At 45.5% G+C, this 19,839-nt stretch overlaps 1 long non-coding RNA gene across 1 annotated transcript; it reads left to right on the top strand.

Moving 5' to 3' along the window:
• The first annotated feature begins 14,004 nt into the window (after window positions 1-14,004).
• On the top strand, window positions 14,005-14,380 carry LOC310923644. The gene is made up of 3 exons (XR_014592666.1): window positions 14,005-14,069; window positions 14,147-14,188; window positions 14,279-14,380. It is a non-coding gene; the product is annotated as an uncharacterized lncRNA (long non-coding RNA).
• Window positions 14,381-19,839: the final 5,459 nt, after the last annotated feature.

Below are 19,839 nucleotides of genomic sequence, written 5' to 3'. Positions count from 1 at the left end.
CATGCTTGACTACAGTGTATGTTTTATAGTTTTGGATAATTTAGGGGATATTGTTTGTAGCCAAATGGATCTTTTGGGTTTGTGTGTATTTATAGGTGGTCTGTTTGTTTTGGTGGTTCTGAGGTATTATGGGTTCATTGAGTCAGGAATAATTGGTTTTGGTGCTGTTAATTGAAGTATATTTGTGCTGTTTTTATTTTTGTGGATTGATTTGTTTGTTGTTGTGGTTTAGGGTAAACCTGAGAGGAAACTTTTGAATAGGGTTTTTTTTAGAGAGTAAACCAAAATGGTCTCTCTTTTAAATTGGTTTGTGAAAGAATTTCTTTAGGAAGAAATGGAAAAAACTATTTATTTAACAAACAAAGTGGTCATAAGCATAAAGAATAAATAACAAAAAATAATAAAACACTTTGTTTTCCTGAAGGGAGATGGTAAATTCAGAAAGCCCTTGCTGTGGCTGTAGCTCATCTCCTTTGGTCTCTTATCCGCTGTTCTGGTGTTGATAAAATGCTGAGGTCCAGGCCCCGTGGCTGCAGGTGCAGCTCTCGGTGCTTCTCTGGGTTTTTCAGTCTGCAGCAGGTTTAATGAGCCCAAAGAAAAAGGGGAAATAATCAGTGCAGGGAACTTCTCTGCCCTAAAACTAACAAAGAGCAAAGGAGATCTGTGTGCTGCAGTCTGTCTGTGCTTGGGCTGAATACACTGGAGAGAGGGAATGCACAGGAGTGAACACTGTTTTCTTAAAACAGGCTGCGTGCTTTTTATTTCCTTGCTTTGCTCTCAAAATCAGTCTGAAAGGTACTGAAGGCGTTTTTGAAGTAGTTATTTTGAATTTTTGAGGGTTTTTGGTGTTTAAATTATTTATTTTGGAGGAAGTTTGTTTGAAGTTTTTGCTTAGTTATAATGAAATTATTTTATTTTTAATTAGAAGTTTTATTGCAGTTAAAGGTAGAGGCTTTTTTTGTTCTGTTAGTAATAGATAATAGGCTTTGATTTGGTATGTAGTGATGGGATTGGTGTATATGGTCTACATGTGTGGACTAAGGATTTAAAAGTCTGTGGTTTTGACGTACTAGGTTAATAAATTTCTATAGGTCAAGGAATATAAGTTTTCTACTTTTTATGTGGTTAGAGGCAGGTATTTCAGTTGGGGGTGTTCTGGGTGTATATTTCAGAGGTTTTTTGAGGAGAATGGAGATGGGGTTATTTTTATTATATTTGGAAAATGGACTAGGAGTAATAAGAGTTGGCCTTTTTTTTAATGGACTTTTGTTTGTGTTTTGTTTTCTAAAATTGATATATTTGTGTGGTCAGGGCAGTGGTGTTTCTGGTGCAACTCTGAGCATCCCTTATTGTTTGTGTGTTTCAGGTGGTCACTTGTCTCACACTGAGATCCTCTCACCCAACAGCCCTGCTGAGATCATCCGTGGATGTTTGGTTTTCTTTACGGCACCTGAATGAGAGACAGCAGGAATTTCCCTGAGGCAGAGACAGCCTTCCTTGGCCCCTGATGTGGATTCTCATCCCTGGAAATCCCAGAGATAAGTGAAGGGCTAAAAGCCACAGAGGGGGTGAAAGTGGGGTATGGGTTGGGAGTCACCGGGAGGGATTTTTGGGTCGGGTTTGGAGATGGGGATGTCCAAGCTGTGACCCCTTTAGGGCACGTGAAGGGACGGTCTCACAGTGCTGAGGTGTGCAGGGCAGAGCAGTCCCAGGGCACGTCGTGTCACTTGTCTGTTGTGCACTCTGTGTCTGTTGTGTGTTTTGTTTTGTGTGTCTTTTGCCTTAACCCTTCAAGGGGTCTTTTGGAGACCCCAGGCATCGTTCTTAATATCTCCCTGTTCCTTGGACAGGCACTGATATCATTGAACTTTGACTCTTGTGCTCAGACACACATCAGAATCCATCTCTCTTCACAACCTTCCAGACTGGTTCCTTTCCAGGTCTTGTTCTGAGCTGTATCAACAGCTGTGCATTGCCACCATCCATTCTGGCAGATTAGGTCTTCTAAAAGTGCACAGTTGAGTGGAGGATTCTGACCGTAGGATTCTCAGGCATCCGTCTCTGCATTTCTTGGGATCAGTGATCCCATTGGCATCTTCTTCCTGCAGGGTTCTCTGAGCCTGGTCAGCTCCCCATGGGTCTTACCTCGGTCATCTCATTGCGAGTTCTCTCGGTCCTCAGGGTCATTTTTCTTGCCGAGATATTTCTGTCCCTGTTGTGTCCCCCCTTTTGTCCTGTCCTGTGTCACGGGTGTTGGTGTGTTTGGCCTGGAGCTGCTCTGCCTTGTTGCTCAGTCTGGGTGTAGGGGGAATGGGACAAGTCCTGGGGACTTGAAATTTGTCATGTAGGGTGTAGTTGGGCTGTAGAGGGTATTCCTGGATTGACACAAAGTGTCTGGAATTGTCAAGTTCTCCTTGGTAAAAATCAATGGTAAGGACTGAAAACATGAGAGACTGGCAAGTTATACATACCAGAGACACGTTTTTCTTTTTCTTTCTTTTTTTTTTTTTTTTTTTTTTAATAGCTGTGAGACTTACTTCTTGATTTTGAGACTCTCTTTTTTTGTCCAACTTTTTTGTTAAAAAATCTTATTTTGAAGTGCCTCAACCAAGGACATCCTGTTTGAAACTTTATCCCTGTTGTTTTTCCTGTTGCCGGTAGTTGGCAGTAAAGGATGGAGCCAGTAGGAAGCAAAGCCCCTGGGAGGCCTCATCCCAGTCCAGCTGTTGTTTTGTGTTCTTGAAAAGATTTTATATTTATTTTTTATTTTTAACTTTTTTAATATTACTTTTAGATTTTTTTTAGATTTTTATTTTTTTTCCATGTTTTTATTGTATTTTTAATTTTTAAGAACTTTTTATTAATTTTTATTCAAATTTTTTTTATTTTTTATTTTTTCATGTTTTCTTTGTTCCTTTTTTAAATACTATTTCTTACCTGGAGTACGTGGAAGTTGGACCCTAAAGGAGAGAAAAACCAGGAAAAGACTGACATCAAAGAACACTAAATTCATTTGTGCCACGCTTTAATAGAAATAGGCTACAGGATAGCATGAATAAAGACCAAGCATTCTCTGTTTTCCAGGAGACTCCCATTCTCTGAACACTGACCACCCTTCTGGTGGATTTCTACACAGAAACCATTAACTTGTTTATTGTATTTCTCCCTCTATGTATTTTAATTTTTTTTTTTTTTTTTTTTTTTTTTCGTTTTGTTTTGGTTTTTTGGTGTTTTTTTTTTTTGTGGTTGTTTTTTTTTTTTTTTTTTTTTAATTTTTTTTTTCCATACCCTTTCTTACCCTGTGTAGGTGGAAGTTTGGCTGTTGGTAAGAAAGAAGTTGAAAAATGACCTCCATGTCCATTGGAGGTCTGGATATAACTGAGAGTGCAGTTAGTGAAAAACCTCTGTATTTTCTGCTGAATTAAAACCTGAATGGAGAAAGCTGTGAACACTGTGGTGCCTTTTTTTCTTTTAGGTCTCATTTTCCCCATGCACAGTATTGCCAGCAGTAACTTGATGTCAAGGTGTATTTCAGAGACAGCAATAAAACTAAGTAGACATTTTAATTTGTAACTCTCTGAACTGCCTTGTTTATTAGCCAAGAAATCTAAAGCTAAGCAAACAAAAAAAAAACCCAAAACAAAGCCCCCTGCAAACAACCCCCCTCAAAAAGCAGGCAGAATGGGGAAATTATTTTATTATTTTATATTAATATTTTAAAATCATTTTTATTATTATTTATTTTTATTATTTTAATAAAGATTAAATATTTACCCCTTAGAAAACCAGGGTCATTCAATTCTAATTAACTGTGGTTGTGGTGTCTTAGGTTAATCAATTCATATTGTTTAAAATATTGTTTAAAATATCAAGAAGTAAATAAAAAAAAAAAAACACAAATACAAAAAAAAAGAGGAAAATATAAGTTACAAGAGAACTATAAAATATGAAAGATAATATCAATCGATACACTATATATTATTACATGTACCATATATTATAATATGTTATGTATACCTAATATAATGTGCATGATATAATAGGTAAATTATAATAATAGAAATATGTAGGTAATATAAATAGGTAAATTATAGTAGTTAAATACATGATATAATTGAAATATCATAATAAGAAATAGAAGGAATATTTAAATATAGCCTAAAATGAAGACTTTTTTGGTTTTGGCTTAGTATATGGTGGGATTCTCGTAGTTGTTGCGGTTGTGGGTCTTTTGGGGCCTTTATTTTCGGGGATGTTTGGAATGGAATTTTGGCCACGTTCTTTTCTGCCTCCGCTCCGTGCGGCAGCGCTGCCACCGTGTGGACTCAGAGCGGTACTGCAGCTCCCCCTGCCTGGCATCGGGCTGTGATCTGTAAGGCAATGCTGCCATCTCGTGGATAAAAATCGGTACTGCAGTTCTCCGCCGTAGCAGCCCCGGGTTGTGAGCTCACGGGCAATCGTGGCGCCCGAGCGCCGAAAGATCACGGCCAAAAAGGCGAGAAAAAAGTTCAAAGACCCCGGACACGTGGCAGCCGGCTCCCTGCGTGCCACCTGGACCACGGAGCCGCCCGGGAGCGATTTTTCCGCGGCGTACGCCGGTGTGCGGACACAGGATGGGGGCTGAGCGGCGCCACGGAAGTATTTGGGCAGGCGATGTGGTCAGGGGCCTGTGCGAGCAGCCGAGGGGGACATTCGGGGGGCATGCCACAACCAAGATGGCGGCGCGGTTCGCGGCGCTTGACCTTCTAAAGATGGCGACCAAAAGAGCGGGAAAGGGAGAGGACCTAATGTGTGTTTATCTGACAGCCTGCATAAAAATCCCGACGACGGCGCCGCCCTAGAGCAATTTTCTGTGGCCTTTCCAGGTGTAGGGACACGGGCTGTGGGTTCAGCCGCACCGCAGCCGGGTACGGCTTAGTGAATTTAGTCAGGCGGCTGTTGTAGCCACCGATGAGGTCCTTACACATGCCACAACCAAGATGGCGGCGCGGCTCACAGTGCTCGACCTTCTAAAGATGGCGGCGGGGAGGGGCGAAAGTGACGTAATGATCTTAGCATTTGGAAAGAGCCGGGGAGTTACGAAAATCGCCGAGTGTTGCCGAACAGCCGAGAAGAGCCGACGGCTGACGGAAATCGCCGAACAGCCGAACCCAGCCGAGTGTCCCCGAACGTCGCCCCCCTCAGCCGAACCGAACGAGCCACGGGCAGTTCCGGGCCGGATTTGCCCCCTTTCTTATTTTCTGTGGTTTTACATATGCATAATGTCTTACAGACTTTCTTCATACATATTTATTTTTTGATCTTGGTTATTTTCGTTTGGAATAGTAATTACTTTATGCTTTTCTGGGCAAGCTCAGTTTTTAGTGGTGGTGGTCTCCAGGCCGTGTGGGGGGGTCTTGTTTTATTCATTTTTTCACCTTTATCTTTCTCATGTGTGCTTTGGCTTTTTTGGCACAATTTTAAGAGAACGTATTATTTTAGAGTCTGTGTTCATTTCTTTATTTGTGCTCTTAATGCTGTTATTCTTTTGTTTAGGTTAGTTCTTCTAGTTCATTCTCTGATTATTTGAAGGTTTCTTATTTGTAATGTTTAAATATATGCAAAAAAGTAATAAGCACAGTGTTACTAAATATATTAATATATATAATAATATATATTATATATATTATATATATGTAATATATAATAATAAATATATATTTTAAAATACTACTTGGAATGTATTCTAATATACTATATTATATACTATATACTATACTATATACTATTTTATACTAATATACATAATGTATATGGTCTTTAATTTACTATAAAGGATTAGTTGTGATTTTTCAGTTTATGCCTCAGAGACCGGTTTAGATTAAATATCAGGAAGGAATTGTTGCCTGTGAGGGCGGCGGGACCCTGGCACAGGTTCCCCAGAGAAGCTGTGGCTGCCCCTGGATCTGGTGGAAGGTGTCCGTGCCCTGGGTGGGGCTGGAATGGGATGAGCTTTCCCTTCCACAGTTCAGTGATTCTGGTGGTCTGGCTGAGGTCAGTCAGCCTGAGGGGCTGTTGCAATTTCAGGCTGGAAGTTGATTGCTCGTAATTTACACAGTGTAAAGCAAGAATGAACGCTTAAAAAAATTCTAATGCATGATTTTTTTAAATATAAAAAGCACAGGGAGAGGTGCTTCCTTTTATTTTCTTCTGATTAAATTGTATTTCTCACTTACAGCACAGTAGAAACCCTGTTCTGCTCTGGCTGCTGCAGGACACCCCAGAGCATCTCCAAGTGCACCTGAAGGCATCTCGACACCGAGAGAGATTTGTTCTGTTTCCGTATTGACTCTGTTGAAAGGTGAACGCAGAATGTCCATGGGTCACCCTGCCAGCTCCACTTGGCATCGCAGGGAGGGCGCTCCTGTCATCTCTCTGGTGAGTCTGGAGGTGGGTTTTTCTGCTGCTCTGTCCCAGAGGGGTTTTCTGTATTGCTGCTGTTGGCATCGTAGTGCTGAGTTGTGAGGAACATCACCTGTGTAAGGCAAATCCTGGAAAAAAAACAAACAAAACTGCCTTTTGTATGAGAAATTGCATTTTGTCCAGGAAAATCTCACCGAGCCCAGGGCACAGATGGGTTCCCTCCTATTTGATCAGGAGAGTGCACAAAGCAAACTCCTAAAGGGCCTGGCTGGAGCCTGTTGGGGTCAGCCTTAGCAGGGGGAAGGGTGGCCAGAGGGGCTCAGGCAGGGCTTGGGGTGGGTCTGACCTGCACTGGCCACGTCTGCTCTGTCCTTGCTGAGGTGGGCAAAGGCAAATCTGACAACTGAGTGTGTGCTTGAGCCTCTCACTCAGCTGTCTGAGGATCTGTCTAGAAAATGGAAGTGGAGTTGGGTTTAGTTTGGTGTACAGCACTTAAAAGTGGTCTTCAGATATTCTTCAGTAACTGATCCTGAATTAAGGCTCCATGCCAGAGTTCTTTGGTGAGTGCATTGTTCTAATGGAGGATGGTCGTTCATCTGAACTGGATTTAATGTCTCTGTTATTTTCTGAAGTTCTCATTTATTTTGCTGTGCTGTTGTGGATGCTCACCCTCGTACTCTGGACGGTGGTTTGGGGATTTTTTCCTTCATTCCCCAGCTATAATTTTTTTTTTTTTTTTTTTTTTTTTTTTTTCTATGGCAGTAAAATCCTCTAAAGCACTGAACTGGCTGCAGAATGGCATTTTCTTGGACAGAGTAATGCTGCTTGTCCCAGCCAGCACTGCACTGTTCTTGGTGCCATTTTTCACTGTTTCCTGTAGCCCCAGAATCCATGGCTGTCCCTCAGGGTTCTGAAGGAGTGCTGTATTTGGATTTTTGGCTTCAGGATCTGAACTGTGGCATCTGGGCTCTATTCTAGGAACCCTGGAAAAGCAAGCTCTTATTCATGAGGAACCATTAACTCTTGAAAGTTGAGCTGTCTTGCAAGAGGTGCTGCAAAGGGTGAGATTTAAACTGATATCATTTTTTTTAAATCATCTCTGTGAAACCTTAATAAGCTTCAGCAGTTTCTGCGGAACAGATGATTTCACCCAGAGCATTTCAGTGCATTGTAACACATACTGGACTGCTTCATGTAATTGTTGTCTTGTGTTATGGAAAATCTTCAGCAACTTTTCCTTCAATTTTCATGGTGATTAGCATTTTGTGTTTATCCAGCACAGCATCAGGTTCCCATTTGTGTCTCAATAATTTGACAGGTTGTTTCTAGTTAGTTGTGATTCACTTCTCCAGATCTTGACTTAACTTTGAGTCACGTCTCTTCTGCCTTTTGTGCAAATGGACTTAATGTTTTTGCTGTCAATTTGTATTGAAATATCGAGCAGCTTTTACTTCTGGGGTTCCCAAAGTCTGCCCTTGGCAGGTGCAGCCTGTGCTTCAACCTGGAGCCCTCAGTCTGCAGGGAAATGGACCTTTGGGGAAATTCTTCCAGCTCTAGTTAATGCTTGATGGATGATGCTGGTTTTCTGGAGGTAGGCTGTCCATTCTGACCCATTTTCTTCTCTCTCCTTGCAGACTGGACCTGCTGAAAGCCTGAGGCGAGACCAGGATGTGCAAAATCTCTGAGTCTGTCTTGCTGAGGCTGAAGCCATGTTTGCTGTCAACGGTGACATTGTGGAAGAGGCTAAAGACTGAAAACTTTGGGGTTTTTCCCCTGAGTCACCAGACTCTGTCTGCAGCTGTGCCCTGTATATCTCTTAAAAGAGTTTCTGGGTTTAGAAAGGTTTTTACATTCTGCAATATTAATCTATGACTCAATTGAAAAGAATCATACTCTCTCAGTGTGGTGTTAATTGCTCTGAGTTGGTTAATTAAAATTATTGGTAAGGGGTTTTAGTAATCCTTGGATGGCCCTTGGAGCTGGCAGCTCTTGTTCAATTTCTCTTCATTCCTTTCATGTCTTTCAATTATTTCTTAAGCAATTACTGCAAATTAGGATATAATTTCTGCCTTGTTGGATTGGGAAATCCAAGCCGAGGTCCTTGGAGAGACTGAGGGAATGGGGAGCTGAGCCTCAGGGTGGGTTTTGACAGTGGGAGTTTGGTGAGGAAGAAAAGAGAGATCCCCCAAAAGTGATTAAGGTCAGTTCCTTGGGTGAATGAACTGGCTTTGGGTGCTTCTACCCCCAAAAAATCATTCTGGTTAAATGGGGCTTGGAGAAGCAGGGGGATGTGCCGGGGGCTGTGCTGGAACCCCTCAAATTCCAGTCAGAGGTGCTGGGCACTGCTGGGCCTTGGGGACAATACTGAGGGGCTCCACTGTCTGATCCAGGGAGTTCTCCCATTATTTCCTGTGGTGCTCAGACTCTGGCAGGTCATTGCAGCTCCACAGGCTGAAAATCCCATCGGAGCAGTTGGAGTCACAGGCGATCACACAGAAGCCAATCTGGGAGAGGAAATGAGCTGTTCCATAGATTTATTTTTCCCACTGCGTTTTGAAATTGTACCAGAATCTTTCCCCTCCCCTCGGACCCGGCTCGGCTGAGCTGTGAGGGGCGGGGCCGGCCCAGGGAGAAGGGCGGGGCCGCGGGTGATGGCCCCGCGTCCAGCTGGGGCTGGGGCGGGGCGGGGGTCGGGGCCGGGCAGGGCCGGGTTTGGGTTTTGTCTGGGCTTGTCAGCCAAGTCATAAACAAGCCAACTCGGCTCCTGAACTCTCCAATGAACGTTTGAAACGCTTCCACAGAAAGACAAGTCAGGAGTGATTCCAAAGGAATATATGTAAATGAAGCGTAACGATTGCTGAGGAATTTCCTTGGGAATTATGTACTTCACACGTACAGAATTTAGGAGGAGGAATCCCCGTTTCAGCCTCGGGCACCTGCAGGAGAAGAGGAGTCTTTATCCACAGCAAGGGAAGCCCGGTGCCCCATCGTGTCAGGTGCAGACAATGAACCGTCCCGGGAATGAACAGCAAGTCCCCTCTGCCCTCACCCTCGGACGGGCAGCAGCTGCAGGTGAGAGATGCCACAGGATGGGGAGGGGAGAGAGCAGCCCCAGGTGGAGCTGTGATGGATAATGATGGGGCGGTTCCAGCCAGGGGCGGTTCCAGGTTAAGAGGGAAGCCCCAGCTCATTTTGGTATCCAGCCGTGGGGAGTGAGGAGCTCACGCTGAGGTCCTGGCTGTGGTTCATGGGGAGCACGTGGGTTTGGAGCGTTGCTTGGGAGGCGATGGGGATCAAACCTTTACACTGAGCAACAGCAGAAGGTAAGCCAGTGTGGGTTTATAGAGGGGACTTTTTTTTCCTTTTCGGCTTCATCTTAATAAACCCTCCCCGGTGCTCCCAGAAGAAAAAGGAGTTATGGAGACAAAAGGAGTTCAAATTGATTGAAGAAACTTCTCTTCTGTTGTTGTCTGTGTTTAAATTGGAGGAGTTTTCTTTTCTCTTGGAATTTTAATGAATAATAGTACTTTTATGTAATTTTTATTCAATATTGTGTTCTTAGGTGGTGTGTAGTGTTTTGTGTGACTTTTTTGGTATTATTTGTTATATATAATTTGGTTTTTGAGCAAAGGTAACTTTATGGATGGGTTTGTTTGTATTTGAGGTAGAACTAATTTAAGTAGCTTTTTTGAGAGACTTCTGAAATGTGTTATTGGGGTTTTGTGTGTTGTATGGAGGGATTCAGGTTGGGTAGACCTGTTTTGTTCTGTTGGGTGGTTTTTAGTGATTTATTGTGTGGCTTTATTCTGTTTGTAGGCGGTGTATGATGAGGGATATGTTGTGTATTTATTTCATGTTTGGTTTCACAGTTCCCATTGGTCAGAGTATTTTTGAACTGAGTTTTGTTGTTGAATTGTTTTTGGGGGGGATATTGTGTTTTTCCAGGGTTTATTGTCTAAGGTTTACAGTGGTGTAATTGGCTGTGGTGTGAGGTATAGGGGAGGCTTTTATTTATTTAGTGGTGGCTTTTATCATAGGGAGCATCTAGTGTTTGTTTTAGTGGGTTTGAGACAGTGTGATGTAGTTAATTTTTTAGGGTTTCTTAATATTTACAATTAAATGATTTTTTATTGTGTTATAGGGGTTTGTTTATTTAGCATGCTTGACTACAGTATACATTTTATAGTTTTGGATAATTTAGGAGATATTGTTTGTAGTCTAATGGATCTTTTGGTTTTGTGTGTATTTATAGGTGGTTTGTTTGTTTTGATGGTTTTGAGGAATTAAGAGTTCATTGAGTTAGGAATAATTGGTTTTGGTGCTGTTAATTTAAGTATATTTGTGCTACTTTTATTTCTATGGATTGAATTGTTTGTTGTTGTGGTTTCGGGTAAACCTGAGAGGAAACTTTTGGATGGATTTTTTTTTTAGAGAGTAAACTAAAATGGTCTTTCTTTTAAATTGGTTTGGGAAAGAACTTCTTTGGAGAAAAATCGGAAAAACTATTTATTTAACAAAGTGCTCACAAGCATAAAGAGTGAATGACATAAAATAATAAAACTTTCTGTTATTCTGTGGCGAGATGGTAAATTCAGCAAGTCCTTGCTGTGGGTTGTAGCTCCTTTGGTCTCTTGTCAGCTCTTCCAGCATTGATAAAATGCTGAGGTCCAGGCCCCCTGGGCTGCAGGTGCAGCTCTCGGTGCTTCTCTGGGTTTTTCAGTCTGCAGCAGGTTTAATGAGCCTGGAGAAAAAGGGAAAAAAAATCAGTGCAGGGAACTTCTCTGCCCTAAAACTAACAACTAACAAAGAGCCATCAGATCTGTGTGCTGCAGTCTGTCTGTGCCTCAGCTGAATACACTGGAGAGAGGGAATGCAGAGGAGTGACCACTGTTCTCTTAAAACAAGCTGTGTGCTTTTTCTTTCCTTGCTTTGCTCTCCAAATCAATCTGAAAGGTACAGAAGGCATTTTTGAAGGAGTTATTTTAACTATTTGATGGTTTTTGGCACTTCAAGTACTTGTTTTGGAGTGTTTGGGGTTTTGAGTTAGTTATAACGGGATAATTTTACTTCTAATTAGGTGTTTTTAGGTTTTATTGCAGTTAAAAGTTGTGACTTTCTTGTTTTGTTAGTAGAAATAGAAAATAGGTTTTGATTTTGTATATAGTGATGGGATTGGTGTATTAGTGTGGACTAAGGATTTAAAATTCTGTGGTTTTGATGTGTTAGCTTAATGAATTTATAGTTTAAAAGACGTGGGGTTTATGGTTCTTACTTGGTTAGAGGCAGGTCTTTAAATTGGGGGGGTTCTGGGTGTGTATTTTGGAGGTTTTTTGAGGGGAATGGACATGGGGTTATCTTTATTATATTTGGAAAATGGACTACGAGTAATAAGAGTTGGCTTTTTTTTTGCTGGACTTTTGTTTGCAATTCCTAAAATTGATATATTTGTGTGGTCAGGGTCGTGGTGTTTCTGGTGCAACTCTAAGCCTCCATTATTGTTTGTGTGTTTCAGGTGGTCCAGTTGTATCACACTGAGATGTCCTCACTGACCAGCCAACAGCCCTGCTGAGATCATCCGTGGATGTTTGGTTTTCTTTATGGTACCTGACTAGGAGACAACAGCCCGGTGACAGCAGGAATTTCCCAGAGGCAGAGACAGCCTTCCTTGGCACCTGATGTGGATTCTCATCCCTGGACATCCCAGAGATAAGTGAAGGGCTAAAAACCCCAGAGGGGATGAAAGTGGGGTGTGGGGTCAGGGGTCACCAGGAGGGATTTTTGGGTCGGGTTTGGAGATGGGGATGTCCAAGATGTGACCCCTTTAGGGCACATAGAGGGAAGGTGTCACAGTGCTGAGGTGTGCAGGGCAGAGCAGCCCCAGGGCACGTCGTGTCACTTGTCTGTTGTTCACTCCGTGCCTTTTGTGTGTTTTGTTTTGTGTGTCTTTTGCCTTAACCCTTCAAGGGGTCTTTTGGAGACCCCAGGCATCGTTCTTAACATCTTCCTATTCCTGGTGCTGATACCAGGCCAGGCATCAAACCCTTGACTCGGGAGCTCAGAGGCTCCTCAGAATCCGTCTCTCTTCACAAGTGTCCAGGCTGATGCCTTTCCAGGTCTTGTTCTGAGCTGTATCCACAGCTGTGCACTGCTGTGATCCATTCAGGTGGATTAGGTCTTGTCAGAATGCAGAGACAGGTACAGGATTCTGACCATAGGATTCTCAGGCATCCATCCCTGTGTTTCTTGGAACAAGTCATCCCGTTGGCATCTTCTTCCTGCAGGGTTCTCTGAGCCTGGTGAGCTCCCCATGGGTCTTACCTCGGTCATCTCATTGCGAGTTCTCTCGGTCCTCAGGGTCATTCTTCTTGCTGAGATATTTCTGTCCCTGTTGTGTCCCCCCTTTTGTCCTGTCCTGTGTCACGGGTGTTGGTGTGTTTGGCCTGGAGCTGCTCTGCCTTGTTGCTCAGTCTGGGTGTAGGGGGAATGGGACAAGTCCTGAGGACTTGAAATTTGTCATGTGGGGTGTAGTTGGGCTGTAGAGGGTATCCCTGGATTGGCACAAAGTGTCTGGAGCTGTCGAGTTCTCCTGCAGCACTTTGACTCTTGTCCTGACTTTGTTTCAGGTGCAGATGGATTAAATCCATGGCAGAGTGCCCCATCCCGGGTGAGGGGGCTCCCATGAGAAGGTCAGTCACTGTGTTTGCAGGGGAGTGTAAATGGTGGCTGTGTTACAGCCCTGCTCTTTGTCTTTGTTTTTAGAAAGGAAGGCTGGATCTCTGCAGTCAAGGTGAAGTGGACGAGGTGAGCAGTGATGGGTGGACAGAAGCAGTTGCTTCTGCTGGAGTTTCACTTGCTGGTGCAACTCTAAACATTCACTGGTCTGTTTTATTTTATTTTAGGTGGTCCCTTTGGCAGATGTGCTGGCCCAGGATTCCAGAGGAGGGTAGATGGGTGCAACATTAAGGTTCACTTGTGCTGTGCTTCAGTCAGAGCAGGGAGGTTGCTGTTTCATAGTAACTCAGCATAATTTTTCCTTTTTTGTTTCTTTGCAGGAGCTGCTGCTGCCCCAGGTGTGCCAAGGAATAGAGGGAGGGGGTGAGTTGGCACTTGGGCAGGTGGCCCAGAGGTGAGTGCTGTGCTCAGTGTGTCCCTTTTCCTTTTGCTGGGTTCACTCTGGGCAGCCTCTGGAGTGGGGGGAGATCTGAGGGGGAGCCGGGACAGGGGTGCAGAGGAGCTCTGGGGGTGACTCTTCTGGAGGGGAATAGTCACATTTTCTGTTCTGTGGTCCCAGGTAGTGTGAGGAGGTGCACAGCTGGAGTTTGGATATGGCAGCACTGAGAGAACGTCTCCAAATCCATGGAGCCAACACGTTCATTTCTGTCGAGGAGGGATTTTGTCTGCTCGTATTCCAAAAGCTGAATGTTGGGGCTGGTGGTTGGGAGAAGGGGAAAAACCTTTTCAGTCCCAGGAGGCAATTTAAAGTTACCTTAGAGGAGAGGGCCCCAGTGGGATGGACCCCTCAGGAGTAAAAAGAGAGAGGGTGACACAAAGTGTCTGGAGCTGTTGAGTTCTCCACTTTGACTCTTGTCCTGACTTTGTTTTAGATGCAGATGGATTAAATCCATGGCAGAGTGCCCCATCCCGGGTGAGGGGGCTCCCCTGAGAAGGTCAGTCACTGTTTGTGTTTGCAGGGGAGTGTAAATGGTGGCCATGTTACAGCACTGCTCTTTGTCTTTGTTTTTAGGAGGCAAAGCTGGATCTCTGCAGTCAAGGTGAAGGGGACGAGGTCAGCAGTGATGGGTGGACAGAAGCAGTTGCTTCTGCTGGAGTTTCACTTGCTGGTGCAACCCTAAGCCTCCTTTATTGTGTGTTTTAGGCAATCCACTTGCACTGCACTGAACTCCCCTCTCACCAACTGGACTGCTGTCCCAGTCTGCCTCATTCATGAGCCCTTGGGGAACATTACAGGACTGTGTGGTGAAGCCTTGACCTTCTCCATTTGAAGGGGCCATCCAGGTGGGCTTTGGTAACAGCCGAGGAGTTGAGGTGTGTCAGGGAGGAGGAGGGAGGCTCTGCTCAAGTTTCAGCAGTGCCACATCACCTTGTCTGCTCTTAACCCAGGCACACCCCAATGTTGGTGTCTGAGCACAGCTGGAGCACAGGGCCCGAGGACCTGGGTGTGCTCAGGAGGTGGTGAGTAGCAGAATTGCTGGTTTTTGGCCAATGTGCTGCTGAGATCACACGGTCAGGTTTGCTTTTCTTTATTGTAGCTGACGGAGAGACACCAGCCCAGTGACAGCAGGAATTTCCCCGAGGGGGAGGCAACTTCTTTGGCTTTTGACATGGATTGGCATCCCCAGATGTCTGAGAGATAAGTGGAGGGCTGGGAGCCACAGAGGGGATGAAAGTGGGGTGTGGAGTCAGGGGTCACCAGGGAGGGTTTTTGAGTCAGGTTTGGAGATGGGGATGCTCAAGATGTGACCCCTTAGGATGTGTAAAGGGAAAGTCTCATTTTTGATCCCAGTGCTGAGGTGTGCAGGGCAGAGCAGTCCCAGGGCATGTCCTGTCACTTGTCTGTTGTGCACTCTGTGTCTTTTGTGTGTCCTATGTGGTGTGTCTTTTTCCTCAACCCTTCAAGGGGTTTTTTGGAGACCCCAGGCATCGTTCTTAACATCTCCCTGTTCCTTGAACAGGCACTGATACCATTGAACTTTGACTCAGGTGCTCAGACACACATCAGAATCCATCTCTCTTCACAACCATCCAGGCTGGTGCCTTTCCAGGTCTTGTTCTGAGCTGTATCCACAGCTGTGCACTGCTGTGATCCATTCTGGCAGATTAGGTCTTCTAAAAGTGCACAGCCGAGTGGAGGATTCTGACCGTAGGATTCTCAGGCATCCATCTCTGCGTTTCTTGGGATCAGTGATCCCGTTGGCATCTTCTTCCTGCAGGGTTCTCTGAGCCTGGTCAGCTCCCCATGGGTCTCACCTCGGTCATCTCATTGCGAGTTCTCTCTGTCCTCAGGGTCATTCTTCTTGCCCAGATATTTCTGTCCCTGTTGTGTCCCCCCTTTTGTCCTGTCCTGTGTCACGGGTGTTGGTGTGTTTGGCTTGGAGCTGCTCTGCCTTGTTGCTCAGTCTGGGTGTAGGGGGAATGGGACAAGTCTTGGGTGTTGAAATTTGTCATGTAGGGTGTAGTTGGACTGTAGAGGGTATTCCTGGATTGACACAAAGTGTCTGGAGCTGTCGAGTTCTCCTGCAGCACTTTGACTTTTGTCCTGACTTTGTTTCAGGTGCAGATGGATTAAATCCATGGCAGAGTGCCCCATCCCGGGTGAGGGGGCTCTCCTGAGAAGCTCAGTCACTGTTTGTGTTTGCAGGGGAATGTAAATGGTGGCCATGTTACAGCACTGCTCTTTGTCTTTATTTTTAGGAGGCCAAGCTGGGTCTCTGCAGTCAAGGTGAAGTGGACGAGGTGAGCAGTGATGAGTGGACAGAAGCAGTTGCTACTGCTGGAGTCTCACTTGCTGGTGCAACTCTAAGCATTCACTGTTTTTTTTTTTTTTAAATTTATTTTAGGTGGTCCCCTTTGCAGATGTGCTGGCCCAGGACGCCAGAGGAGGGTGGATGGGTGGAACATTAAGGTTCACTTGTGCTGTGCTTCAGTCAGAGCAGGGAGGTTGCTGTTTCACAGGAACTCACCATGATTTTTTCCTTTTTTGTTTCTTTGCAGGTGCTGCTGCTGCCCCAGGTGTGCCAAGGAATAGAGGGAGGGGGTGAGTTGGCCCTTGGGCAGGTGGCCCACAGGTGAGTGCCGTGCTCAGTGTGTCCCTTTTCCTTTTGCTGGGTTCACTCTGGGCAGCCTCTGGAGTGAGTGGAGGTCTGAGGGGGAGCTGGGACAGGGGTGCAGAGGAGCCCTGGGGGTGACTCTTCTGGAGGGGAATAGTCACATTTTCTGTTCTGTGGTCCCAGGTAGTGTGAGGAGGTGCACAGCTGGAGTTTGGATATGGCAGCACCGAGGGAACGTCTCCAAATCCCCGGAGCCAACACGTTCATTTCTGTCGAGGAGGGATTTTGTCTGCTCGTATTCCAAATGCTGAGTGTTGGGGCTGGTGGATGGGAGAAGGGGAAAAACCTTTTCAGTCCCAGGAGGGTATTTAAAGTTACCTTAGAGAGGAGAGGGCCCTAGTGGGATGGACCCCTCAGGAGTAAAAAGAGAGAGGATGACACAAAGTGTCTGGAGCTGTTGAGTTCTCCTGCAGCACTTTGACTCTTGTCCTGACTTTGTTTCAGGTGCAGATGGATTCAATCCATGGCAGAGTGCCCCATCCCGGGTGAGGGGGCTCCCCTGAGAAGGTCAGTCACTGTTTGTGTTTGCAGGGGAGTGTAAATGGTGGCCATGTTACAGCACTGCTCTTTGTCTTTATTTTTAGGAGGCAAAGCTGGATATCAGCAGTCAAGGTGAAGTGGACGAGGTGAGCAGTGATGGGTGGACAGAAGCAGTTACTATTGCTCCAGCCTCACTTGCTGGTGGAACTCTGAGCATCCAGTGCTGTGTGTTTTAGGTGTTCCACTCACACGATGCCGAGCTCCCCTCACCAGCTGGACCCTGGGAACATTACAGGACTGTGTAGTGAAGCCTTGACCTTCTCCATTTGAAGGGGCCATCCAGGTGGGCTTTGGTAACAGCCGAGGAGTTGAGGTGTGTCAGGGAGGAGGAGGGAGGCTCTGCTCAAGTTTCAGCAGTGCCACATCACCTTGTCTGCTCTTAACCCAGGCACACCCCGCAGTGTTGGTGTCTGAGCAGAGCTGGAGCACAGGGCCCGAGGACCTGGGTGTGCTCAGGAGGTGGTGAGTAGCAGAATTGCTGGTTTTTGGCCCATGTGCTGCTGAGATCACACGGTCACATTTGTTTTTCTTTATTGTAGCTGACTGAGAGACACCAGCCCAGTGGCAGCAGGAATTTCCCCGAGGGAGAGGCACCTTCTTTGGCTTTTGACATGGATTGGCATCCCCAGATGTCTGAGAGATAAGTGGAGGGCTGGGAGCCACAGAGGGGATGAAAGTGGGGTGTGGGGTCAGGGGTCACCAGGAGGGGGTTTTAAATCAGGTTTGGAGATGGGGATGTCCAAGATGTGACCCCTTTAGGGCACATAGAGGGAAGGTCTCACAGTGCTGAGGTGTGCAGGGCAGAGCAGTCCCAGGGCATGTTGTGTCACTTGTCTGTTGTGTACTCTGTGTCTTTTGTGTGTTTAGTTTTGTGTGTCTTTTGCCTTAACCCTTCAAGGGGTCTTTTGGAGACCCCAGGCATCGTTCTTAACATCTCCCTATTCCTGGTGCTGATACCAGGCCAGGCATCAAACCTTTGACTCGGGAGCTCAGAGGCTCCTCAGAATCCATCTCTCTTCACAACCATCCAGGCTGATGCCTTTCCAGGTCTTGTTCTGAGCTGTATCCACAGCTGTGCACTGCTGTGATCCATTCTGGCAGATTAGGTCTTGTCAGAATGCAGAGACAGGTACAGGATTCTGACCGTAGGATTCTCAGGCATCCATCCCTGCGTTTCTTGGGATCAGTGATCCCGTTGGCATCTTCTTCCTGCAGGGTTCTCTGAGCCTGGTCAGCTCCCCATCGGTCTTACCTCGGTCATCTCATTGCGAGTTCTCTCGGTCCTCAGGGTCATTCTTCTTGCCCAGATATTTCTGTCCCTGTTGTGTCCCCGCTTTTGTCCTGTCCAGTGTCACGGGTGTTGGTGTCTTTTGCCTGGAGCTGCTCTGCCTTGTTGCTTAGTCTGGGTGTGGGGGGAATGGGATAAGTCCTGGGGAGTTGAAATTTGTCATGTAGGGTGTAGTTGGCCTGTAGAGGGTGTCCCTAGATGGACACAAAGTGTCTGGAGCTGTCAAGTTTTCCTGCAGCACTTTGACTTTTGTCCTGACTTTCTTTCAGATGCAGGGGGATAAAATCCACCCTTTTGTTTCCCCCGAGTATGTGGGAGGTTGGCTCTCAGCAAGGAAGAAGTTGAGAAATGACCTCCCTGTCTGCTGGACGTCTGGATATAATTGAGAGTGCAGTTACTAAAAATTCTCTGTATTTTCTACTAAATTAATAAACCTGAACTGAGAAAGCTGTGAACACCGTGGTTCCTGTTTTTTCCTTTCAGGTCTCATTCTACCCATGCACAGTGTTACCAGCAGGAGCTTGATGTCGAAGTGTATTTCAGAGGCAGAGATAAAATAATATGGACATTTTATTTTGTAGCTCTTTGAACCTCCTTGTTTATTAGCCAAGAAATCCAAAACAAACCCCCTCTCCCCAAAAGCACACAGAAAGAGAAAATATGCCCATATTATTTTAATAACGATTAAATATTTATCTCTTAGAAAACCAGGCTCATTCAATTCTAATTAACTGTGGTTCTGATGTGTTAGGTCAATGAATTCATATACTTTAAAATATCGGTAAAAATGGAAAGAAGTAAATACGAATTGAAAATAATACAAAAAAATAAAAATATAAGTAACAGAATGAGAACTATAAAATATGAAAGATAATAGGAATAGATACACTATTGATACACTATATTATTACTTGTTCTATTTATTATAATATGTAAAATATACTTAATATAATGTACATGATATAATAGATAAATTTGTAATGGTTATTAGATATATCAAAGTAAGAAATAGAAGTTATTTTGAAATGCAGCCTAAACTGAAGGCTTTTTTGGATTCGGTTTGGTTGATGGCAGGCGATCTGTAAGGCAATGCTGCCATCCTGTGGATAAAGATCGGTACTGCAACTGTCCCCCGCGCCCGCCCCGAGAGCTGTGCGGCAGTGCTGCCATCCTGTGGACATACAGCGGTACTGCAATTCTCCCCCGTGCCGGTACCCGAGGTGAGCAGCAGCCCCGGTCTCTGAGCTCACGGGCAGTTTTGCCGCCCGAGGACCGAAAAATCACGGCCAAAAAGGCGAGAAAAAAAAAGAGGGGACCCAGGGCACGTGGCAGCCGGCTGCCTGCGCGCGACCTGGACCAGGGAGCGGCCCGGGAGCAGTTTTTCCGCGGCACACGCAGGTGACGGACACGGGATGGGGGCTGAGCGGCGCCACGGCAGTGTTTGGGCAGGCGATGTTGTCAGGCGCTTGTGCGAGCAGCCGAGGGGGACATTTGGGGAGGGTGCCACAACCAAGATGGCGGCGCGACTCGGGGCGCTTGACCTTCTAAAGATGGCGGCGAAAAGGGCGGGAAAAATGAGGACCCCCCCCAATGTCTTTCTATCAGACTGCCTGCACAAAAATCCCGACCACGGCACCGCTCGGGGACAATTTTCTGTGGCGTCTCCAGGTGTAGGGACACGGGCTGTGGGTTCAGCCACGCCGCAGGCGGGTTCGGGTTACTCATTTTAGTCAGGTTTCTGTGTTAGACACCTATGGGGGG

This window comes from Zosterops lateralis, assembly GCF_965231275.1.
Source record: "Zosterops lateralis genome assembly, contig: HAP1_HAP1_SCAFFOLD_159, whole genome shotgun sequence".
NCBI lineage: Eukaryota > Metazoa > Chordata > Aves > Passeriformes > Zosteropidae > Zosterops > Zosterops lateralis.
Note: the sequence above shows the minus strand (reverse complement) of the source record. Positions and strands in the feature narration are given on the sequence as shown.